Raw genomic sequence first — 9,804 nt, forward strand, 5'->3', positions numbered from 1 at the left:
TGCCACACCTCCTATTTTTTGCCCTTTGAGGGTGATCTGCTTCGCTTGCGAGATTGGCCCCTTCCCACCCTGCAGCTCCTCCGCAATGGGACCCCAGTGGCTGCAGCAAGGCTGGGGGAAGGCTGCTGAGTGTCAGAAACTGAATCGGCAGATTCCCTCGAGGTACGGCCTGGACCAACTATGGGCCTGGAGGGCCCGGCTGCTGACTGCTCCAACTCTGCATGGGCGGCAGCAGTCTGTCCTACAGATGGTGGCAGCTGCAGTGGAGAAGTGACAGTGTTGGCAGCAAGAATGCTGCCATCCTGACAGAGGACAGCCACTCCCTGGTCGGACGACACACTGGCACTCCCACGGGGCAGCACTGCAGCATGCGGAGCAATCTGCTGAAGCACAGACTGCTGGCCTGCTGCGGCGCGGCGAGGGTCCCGGCGATTCGTGTATAAAATTCTGAGGGGTCTAGATAGAGTGGATGGGAAGGACCTATTTCCCTTAGCAGAGAGGCCAATAACTGGGGGGCATAGATTTAAAGTAATTAGTAGAATGATTAGAGGGGTGTTGAAGAGAACTGTTTTCACCCAGAGGGTGGTGGGGTTCTGGAACTCACCTCCTGAAAGGGTGGTAGAGGCAGAAACCCTCATTGCATTTAAAAAGTACTTGGATATGAACTTGAAGTGCCGTAACCTACAAGGCTACGGACCAAGAGCTGGAAAGTGGGTTTAGGCTGGATAGCTCTTTCAGAGCTGGCACAGACCCATAAATCTCTATGATTCTATGAAAAGATTGAAGGATTTCAAACAGTGGTCCAGATCTTGGAAAAAGATTGATCAGAAATGACAGTAAAATTTAGATTTTTAAAAAGAGAAAGAAGATTTATGGAAAAAACTATAAAATAAAGTCACAATGACAGCAGAGCTAAATGAATCTGTAAAGAACTTGGAGAAACAGGAAAAAGAGCAGAAATAATTCAATCTAAAATTTCAAAAATGAAAAGAAATTAATATTTTTGAGAGAGAAAATCCAAGAGCAATTAAAACAAAAATAAGCAAAGAAACCTGAATTAATATCAAAGAGCTAAAAAAAAATAAAGTACCTGTACCACAGAAACTTACACGGTACTAGTAATTGTTTTATTGAAGTAGTTCAGCTACAAGTTACTGAAAATATCTTGCTCTTTAATAAAACATTTCGTAAGAGAATTTTAAGTTTCTTGAAATTATTTATGTGATTGGTGTTAAGGAAGGATACTTGTTGTTGTGCTCCTGTATATGGCAGTTCTTTTACTTAGTTTCCCTTGGTTCTGATATCATTTTTCTAACTCGTTGCATCCTCAGCAAATATCAGGGTCAAATTTGCAAAAGATCTATTTTTGGCACAGTTGCTTCCAGCTGCATGCTATTAGAAACATAGAAACATAGAAGATAGGAGCAGGAGTAGGCCATTCGGCCCCTCGAGCCTGCTCCGCCATTCAATGCGATCATGGCTGATCATCCAAATTCAGTACCCTGTCCCCGCTTTCTCCCCATGCCCCTTGATCCCTTTAGCCTTAAGAAATACATCCAACTCTTTGTGTCATTCAATATACTATGATAAAAACCAAAGAAACCAAATCAATTAATACTATGTTGATTAACCCTTATTGCACATTAGATAAATTACCCCATCTTGGTGTGAATTGGCTGCTGGCACCATGGCAAGATAACTTGTCCAATGATAGCAATGTCACTTTGATGCTAGAAAATTGCACAGAGACAGTTTTCAGAGATTAAGAGGCCAATTTTTCAAAGTGCTTGCCACCTCTACAGTAGATAATGGGAGCCATGAGATGTTGGATCAAAGGTCAGGGTAGTGTTATAGTTTTACTTTTTTAAGAAAAAAAGAGTACAGAATAAATTAGAGAGAAAGTATGTGAAGGTAAAGAAAAAATAATAAAAATAGAAGAATAAAATAGTTCTCTTCATTAATTTTGACTGCTGGAGAGTGTACAGTATCAACCATGTATTTAAAAAAAATACATAGACATCAGCACAAGTAATAAATTGAACATTAGCTCACTAGTGAAATAATGCTAGCACAATGATTAGCTATCATTGTGTTTTAATACCCCTGGAATAATCACTCTGAATGTTTATTCTGAATTCAGCATTTTCTCTATGTGCATCTTTTTTTAAATTCGTTCATGGGATGTGGGCGTCGTTGGCAAGACTGGCATTTATTCCCCATCCCCAAGTGCCCTTGAGAAGGTGGTGGTGAGCCGCTTTCTTGAACCTCAGAGGGCAGTTAAAAGTCAACCACATTGCTATGGGTCTGGAGTCACATATAGGCCAGACCGGGTAAGGACAGCAGATTTCCTTCCCTGAAGGACATTAGTGAACCAGATGGGTTTTTATGACAATCTGGTAGTTTCATGGTCACCATTACTGATACTAGTTTTTAATTCCAGATTTATTTAATTGAATTTAAATTCCCAGCTGCCTGTGGTGGGATTTGAACTCCCGTCTCTGGATCATTTGTCCAGGTCTCTGGATTACTAGCCCACATTACCACTATGCTACCGTACCCACCAATCTCCTGTATTGGTGGTGTGACTGTTATTTTTAGTTTATTCTTAATTTACTTATGAAAATATAAATAATATTCTGCAGAATATGCTCAGAAATGGCATGATAGTAACTCTTTTGGTACTATTAATTTCTCTGAGAAAATAGTTAACTGTCAAGGCAAACCGCTCCTCCTTCCCAAATTTACTTGACCTTGTCATTCATTCCTACCTAATTCAAATACTGAGGGTCATCGTTTCATCCACTTTACCCTGAATAAAATATTCCATTACAAATCAATGCAGGATTTGATTCCATGAGATATTATCAGTATCCCTTTTAAAATCACTTTAAAAAAATTACAATTAACTTCAAATTATTTCTTAGTTGATTTGAACATTATGTTTGTTTAAGCAATGAATGCTGGTGACATTATCAGGGGAACTGGCTTTGAAGAGTTACTTTGGCAGAGAATGCAGGAGACCTGAATTAACATCAATAGAAACACAGACCTTAACCCAGGGATTTTCATGTAATTTTAATTTTGTGTGCTCATCTGCAGATAAGCAGGAAGTAGGCTGAACAACAAGTTATTAAAGTCAATCATAATTCTCTTTAACAGTTCATTTCTTTTAAAAGGTGCTACTGCAAAATGACTTCTTTAACAATGAAAACCTGAAGTCAAAATGACCTTAATGGACTGATTAAATTGTACTTTTGATGCAGAAGAGATCTCACATTTATGACAATAGAAAACTTATTTGTCCCAGTTTTCTTCCTTTGTCTCCCATTATCAAATCTACTTCCACACATGTTCCTATAGCTGAGCTGGGAGTACCATCCATGATTTGGATTTCTTAATGATCAAACACAAAAGCCATATTATAATTGGCTGGGCTTATTGTGTGTGTAAGGATGGATAGAGTCAGGTTTTCCTGCTCGTGAGGTAGAACCCGCTGTTGTTAGCAAATAACTTTACCCAGCAGGCTGAATGAGAACTGATCACAATCATCATCTATATATATAAAATCGGTACTTCTGTCTGTCATTCTGTCTGTCATTCTGTCATTCTGTCTGTCATCGCGTGTGCGTCTTGCGGGTATGCGCTCGAAAGTTACAGGGCGTACCTACGCGCGCGTTACCTCCAAAGAAAGCTTACGCTTCCGAGACGGTTTTAAGCGTATTTACGTTTCGGCCGGGCTAAAATTGCGCCCGCGGTATCCCAAAAACCTTCAACGTTCCGCTCATTAGCATCTCATTATCCGCTCATTAGCAACAGAGTGACCTCGAGCTCGACCAATCGTACGCCGGGTTGCTGGCGTGTGCCGCCGGGCCAATCGGTGCGTGTGTGGCCGGGCTTTATCATTCTGAACCGAGGTGAGTCGCCGCCATCTTGATTCCAAACATTTCCTTTCTTTTTCCCGCTTTCTGCGTCTTAAAAAAAAACGTCGCTTTTAAAACACATATTGTTTTTTTAAAAAATGATTTAGAAAGTAATTAACTTATCTAATCTCATTAATTTTCCTACCTTTCCCCGTTTTTCCAGGTAGGCCTAGAAGCCTCGGCGTCTCCTCCGCACCCACGCCCGAGCTAGGCACCTCCCGGCCCCACTCGAAGGCTGGAGGGCCGAGCCTCAGCCCAGCGCCGCTAGGGTGCGCGCGCAGCAGGAGCTGAGACGCGCTGTCTCTGGCTCGGCCGGGGCTTGCTGAGCGTCAAGCGTTACCCTGGCAACCCCGGCCGGCCGTCTCGCACAGCCGCAATCGGCGGTCTTCACCTCGGGTGGGGGGGGGGGCGTCGTGACCCTCGGGGGGGGTGGCCGCGACCCTCGGGGGGGCGCGACCCTCGGGGGGGGGGGGCCGCGCGCGCAGCAGGAGCAGCTGAGACGCGGCGTCTCTCTCTCTCTGGCTCGGCCCGGGGGCGGGGCTTGGTCAGCGTCACGGTTACCCTGGCAACCGGGCCCGCCAGCCGCGCCAGAGACGCCGCGTCTCAGCTCCTGCTGCGCGCGCAATCGGCGGTCTTCACCTCGGGGGGGGGGGGGGGGCCGCGACCCTCTTGGGGGGGGGGGGCGCGACCCTCGGGCGGGGGTGGGGGTGGGGGGGGGCGCGACCCTCGGGGGGGCCGCGACCCTCGGGGGGGGGGGCCCCCCGCCCGCCCTTTCCCCCCCCCGCCCTCCCTCCTTCCCCGCCCTCCCCCCCCCCCACCCTCCCTTCCCCGCCCTCCCTCCCCTCCCCTCTCCCTCCCCCCCTCTCCTCCCCTCCCCTCCCCCCCTCCCCACCCCTCCCCCCCTCCACTCCCCTCCCCTCCCTCTCTTCCCCCCAGTCGCTCTCTCTCTTCCCCCCAGTCGCTCTCTCTCTCTCTTCCAACAACAACATTCCCTCGAAAAAGCCTCGGCACCGCCGGGCACTTCAGCTAGTCATATATAAAGGAATACGAAAAAAGACCAAGGTCCACCATTATGATTTATTATCATTTATATCGCCATTTGTGCTCCCATAAATAAACTATAATTTTTTTTAAAGTACAACAGAAATTTGCACCCTGCCAAACCAGATCATAACAATTTGCACAGCAGCAAATATCACGGTCTGAATTTTCCGGGGTGGTAGCGGGTGTGATTGGTGGCGGGTCGGGTGGGAAAGTTGTTATTTTTGACAGCGGGTCGGGAACCCGCTGTCATCCCGCTCCCACACGCCTTTCCCCCAGGAGCCAACCCGACCGGCAGCGGCAGGCGACCCAATCGAAATCATGATCCAGGCTCTTAAGAGCCTTTTTTCACTTACTTTTTAAATTTCACTGCATGGTCATGGGATTCACGCAGCTCGGGAACCACGTCTGTCAACCTGAGGCGGGAGTTCAGTTGCTCCAGCTGATTATTTGACAGCATCAAATGTACAGTAAAAGTTCCCACCTGACAGATGATCACTTTCTCAGGCAGAAGCTGTTGCTCAGCCCATTTCCAGCACAGATTCTGCAGGCTGCAAGTGTTTCCAGCAAAGCTTCCATCCAGTCTCACCTCATTGGAAGAACTCTCTCACCATCATCTGTACTTCACCTGCCATCTATGCCATCAACATTGGTGCCGTTTATACTCTCTCACCTTGGTCCTCAGAATTGGACCATGATAAACCCCAACACCAGCATCACCAGCAGCACTAACTGCAACACCAACCTTCTCCGTAATCACCTGATGCTGCACAGGACACAGGGCATCAGCACCCGAGCATATTGCTGCCGGGAGGCCAGTGCATGTCCAGATTTACTTAACTTCACGCATTACACCCATATGGCTGCCACATGATGTGCCAGGTTGGCACCACCCCTCACCAGCACCATAAAACATCCCTACAATGACCAAGCCATTCCTTTCAGACTCATCACCATTGCGGGGGTTACCATTATGTCTCACCATTCACTGCAACTCACTAAGCCACTGCCAAAGGTGCACACAAATCTATCCAAGACCGGAAAGTGTTGAAAATTAAGATATTTATGTTTGACACCACATTAATAGAAACTTTACATAAACATTGGATAAAGCACCCAAGTGGCTACCCTTGTGTGTTTTTAGTTGGTATGATTGCACTAGGAGGAGGGCGAGTGTGAGAGGTGGCTTGTGAGATGGGGATGTGATAATGTAGATAGAGAGGGATGGGTGGAGGTATGTTGGTGTGAGTAAGGATGTGCAGGAGTAGGATAGGGAAAGCAGAGTGATGGGGATGTGATGAGAGGCACAGCAGGATGCAGTTGAGTGTGGCTTTGTACTAACATTTCCTGATCTAATGAGATCATTGAAATGTTTGCGGCACTGCAGCCTGGTCCTCCTGAACACATCCCTGCTTGTGACCTCCTCAGCAATGTGCAACCAGGCTGTGTTGATCTCCTGGGGAGGTCTCTTCCGCCCATCGGAAGGGAAGAGGACCTCCCTGCGTGGTGTGACTCCCTCCATAAGCATATGGAGGGAGTCATCGGAGAACCTGGGTACAGCCCTCTGCCTCTGTGCAGTCATTGTCAGTGTTTGCAGCACTCCAATGCTGGAGTGCACTGACAGCACTGTTAGGTTAAACTTCAAATGTAATGTGGACATGGTCCCTTTAAGGATCCCGGCTGAAAACGCGTCATGAATGACGTTACCAGACCCGTTCCATCTCATTGGGCCAGGTAACACGCTGGGCGGGTTTAATTGCCCTAATAAGGTAAGTTCATTTTCAACAGCGGGATGGAGCCAGCAGTGGGGTCGCGACCCGCCATGGACACCATTCACACCGGACCCACCCAGGTAGGCAAAATTCCAACCCACATCTGGTGCATCATGGACATTTGCAGTGGCCAATATGGTGGCTCCAAAAATAGTTTTCAGGAAAGGTTTATCCTGGCTATTCCAAGAAATGAAGTTGCCTGCAAGTTCCTCAAAAGAAGGATATTGTCCCTTGAACATTAACCAAGGTAAAATCCCAGGGTCCTAGTGCCCCCATAAAAATGCAGAAATGGTAGATGCATAGATGTACATTAGGTTGTAATTGAGGGCAAGTTGCTTCATTTGAAGGGTGAGATTGGAAACTGAATGTTACTTAAGCTGTTTCTTCTCATTCAAATCATACTTTCTTAAACATTATTTCATGTAAGGGTTTTGGAGCAGGCTTAATTGGCACAGAGTGGGGTGCAAAATGGTAATGTTAGTATATTTTTGAATATGCTTACCAGCAGCATTGATGGACATGCCATTTCACACTGCTGTCTCCAAACCCACTGTTCCACCTCAGTTAGTACTCCTAAATAATTAGAGAAATGAGGTGCAGGGTATTTTAACTCCTGGTCCTCATTTAAATCTCGCCAGTTGACTTTTCACCCGGTCAGGAACTCTGTGCGGCTCAGAGGCCACTCACCAAGACCTGATAAGTGGCGGGATGGTCTACTAGGACAATCCTGCGGGGGTCACATGATTGAGAAGGCATGAATCTGTGGCAGGAGAGGGCTAAACCTTCCATGCAGGGTCCAGAGAGGCACTCTTATTTCTCCTGGTCCCGTAAGAAAAGTAAAAACAAACATTAGAAAATTTAGCTTTTTGGACCTCTTCTGACCCCAATCTGCTTCCCCGCTGGATTGAACCGGTGGAAAACTCACTGTGGCTTCCCACTCAGTTCACCAAGTTAAAATTGCAGTCGGGTCCCAAAGACATCATCGGGACTCGACATGCATTTGTAAAAAAAGGTCTCCGCTGGCTTTGGGCATATGTCTTTGCCACCTGCTCAGTCGAGCAGGCTAAAATTGCAATCAGTCATCTCCCAGCGGCCTCAGGATAGGCAAGTAACCTGCCAGTTTCTCTTTAAATAAGTTTATTTTTAAGGCTACAACATCATGACAATTGTTATTTATTATTCTGTGGGTGAGCAAGTCTCTGTGTAAAAGATGGGCTGTAGGTACAGTACTATTCGAATTTATGATCAGCTGGTTAACAAGAAAGCATTTTAACTGTTGTGTTATCAAGTCATGATAAAGAAAATGAATTAATGTTAACTATTTTGAGATATCATTGACTTTGGAGGACTCAAAGAACTATAGTTCTGTAAATAATTGTTGGAGAATTTGTGATCTAATCCTAATCTATAGAAATTTATCAACTCATAACATTTTCTATATTATTATAAACTCTTTTGCACTATTTAAGACAGTTTGTGGTTTTAACTCCTGCCTTGCTGAGAATAATAGTAAAGCTGATATTTTGTTCTTTAAGTTTATTTTTAATAATTAATTCAATATTTATTATAATTTTAATTATCATTCTGGATTAGATGTAATTAAGCATGGCTACTGCACGCTTTACAGTTTTTAATAGGAAAAGATATTATTACATCATTACTTTATTTTCTATTTTACCAAGTCCCAGGGACCCGGGTTCAAATCTGGCCTCGGGCGACTGTCTGTGTGGAGTTTGCACATTCTCCCCGTGTTTGCGTGGGTTTCCTCCGCGTGCTCCGGTTTCCTCCCACAGTCCAAAGATGTGCAGGTTAGGTTGATTTGGATTGATTTGGCTATGATAAATTGACCCTTAGTGTTAGGGGATTAAATACGTGGGGTTACGGGGATAGGGTGGGATATATGTCGGTGCAGGCTCGATGGGCCGAAATGGCCTCTATCTGCACTGTGAGGATTCTGTGATTCTGATTCTGTGATTCTGTGAATTTGGCAAGAAGCTCACGTGAATGATAGAAATTAATGTATTGCAATGAAAAATGTAGAGTTTTATTTTACTGATGCTAGTTATGCACATGCTCTTCATAATTATTTTATAAATTCAATTAGATACAATGAAGTGCCAAGCAACTTCCATATTTAGTGGATCCAAGTTGAAAGCCCATATTACAGAGGTTACCAAAATGCTGTTTTGTGTTGATATGATAAATTGTTACTGGAGTGTTACGATATTCCAATTTAAACCAAGACTGTTATTTTTTTTTCTGAGAACTAAATATATAAAGAATAAAATAGTTACCTGGATGGAATTAGGACACTTTAGCCTAATCCAAGGGTTCAGATGATGTTATGAATTGTATGATTGTGCCTCTCGTAGTTTAGCAATGTTGTCTGAATCCTACAGTTAAATGACAGTCTTGAAATCACTTTCTTGTATTTTTAGTATCTTAATAGTACAAGCTATTTCACATTTGTTTTTAATTTGGGGTTTGTACCAACACAAGTTATCAGGGCTGCCATCAGCATGCTTCATATCAATAATACAAGTGATATTCATACTTCAGGATAATGGTGTGGCATAATAACTGAGTTTTTTGAGAAATAATCTGCAGTTCATTACATGTAATTTCCATGACCAGTCTGAACTGCATGTTTTACAGCACTGGTCAGAGGTTGTGTTTCACTTTCTTCAAGTCACAATAACTGATCTGGACTATCAGACTTTCTCATGATTTCACAATGAAGCAGCAAATTTAAAATACAAAGACTGCAAAATCTTTTTCAAATCGGAGTTCAATTTTTTTTTAAAAAATGCATTAAAGTTAATAATTTTCTTTTTTTTTTTTAAATGTAATTAAAACATTTTACAACTTCTGATACAAGTAGTATGTGTAATGGGAAATTTAAAGTAGTTATTATTCTTTAATAAAGATCTCCTGGACAACTCAGTTGCACCTGTCCCCTGTAAGTTCAGTCCCATCCTCTCCAGTAAAATGTAGCACACATTTCCACCTTTCCATGAACTAGTTTTGATACACAGATCTAATGCTACTGGGTTTGTTAAGAAAACCTCTAA

The 9,804-nt window shown here is 44.2% G+C and overlaps 1 protein-coding gene across 1 annotated transcript in view; it reads left to right on the top strand.

Moving 5' to 3' along the window:
* The window catches only part of LOC147112599 (XK-related protein 6-like), a 94,504-nt gene that overhangs the window by 65,276 nt on the left and 19,424 nt on the right, over nucleotides 1-9,804 (top strand). The window lies entirely within an intron of this gene.

This window comes from Somniosus microcephalus, chromosome 9, assembly GCF_052327205.1.
Source record: "Somniosus microcephalus isolate GS21.2 chromosome 9, FLI_Smic_1.0, whole genome shotgun sequence".
In the NCBI taxonomy this organism is placed as follows: domain Eukaryota; kingdom Metazoa; phylum Chordata; class Chondrichthyes; order Squaliformes; family Somniosidae; genus Somniosus; species Somniosus microcephalus.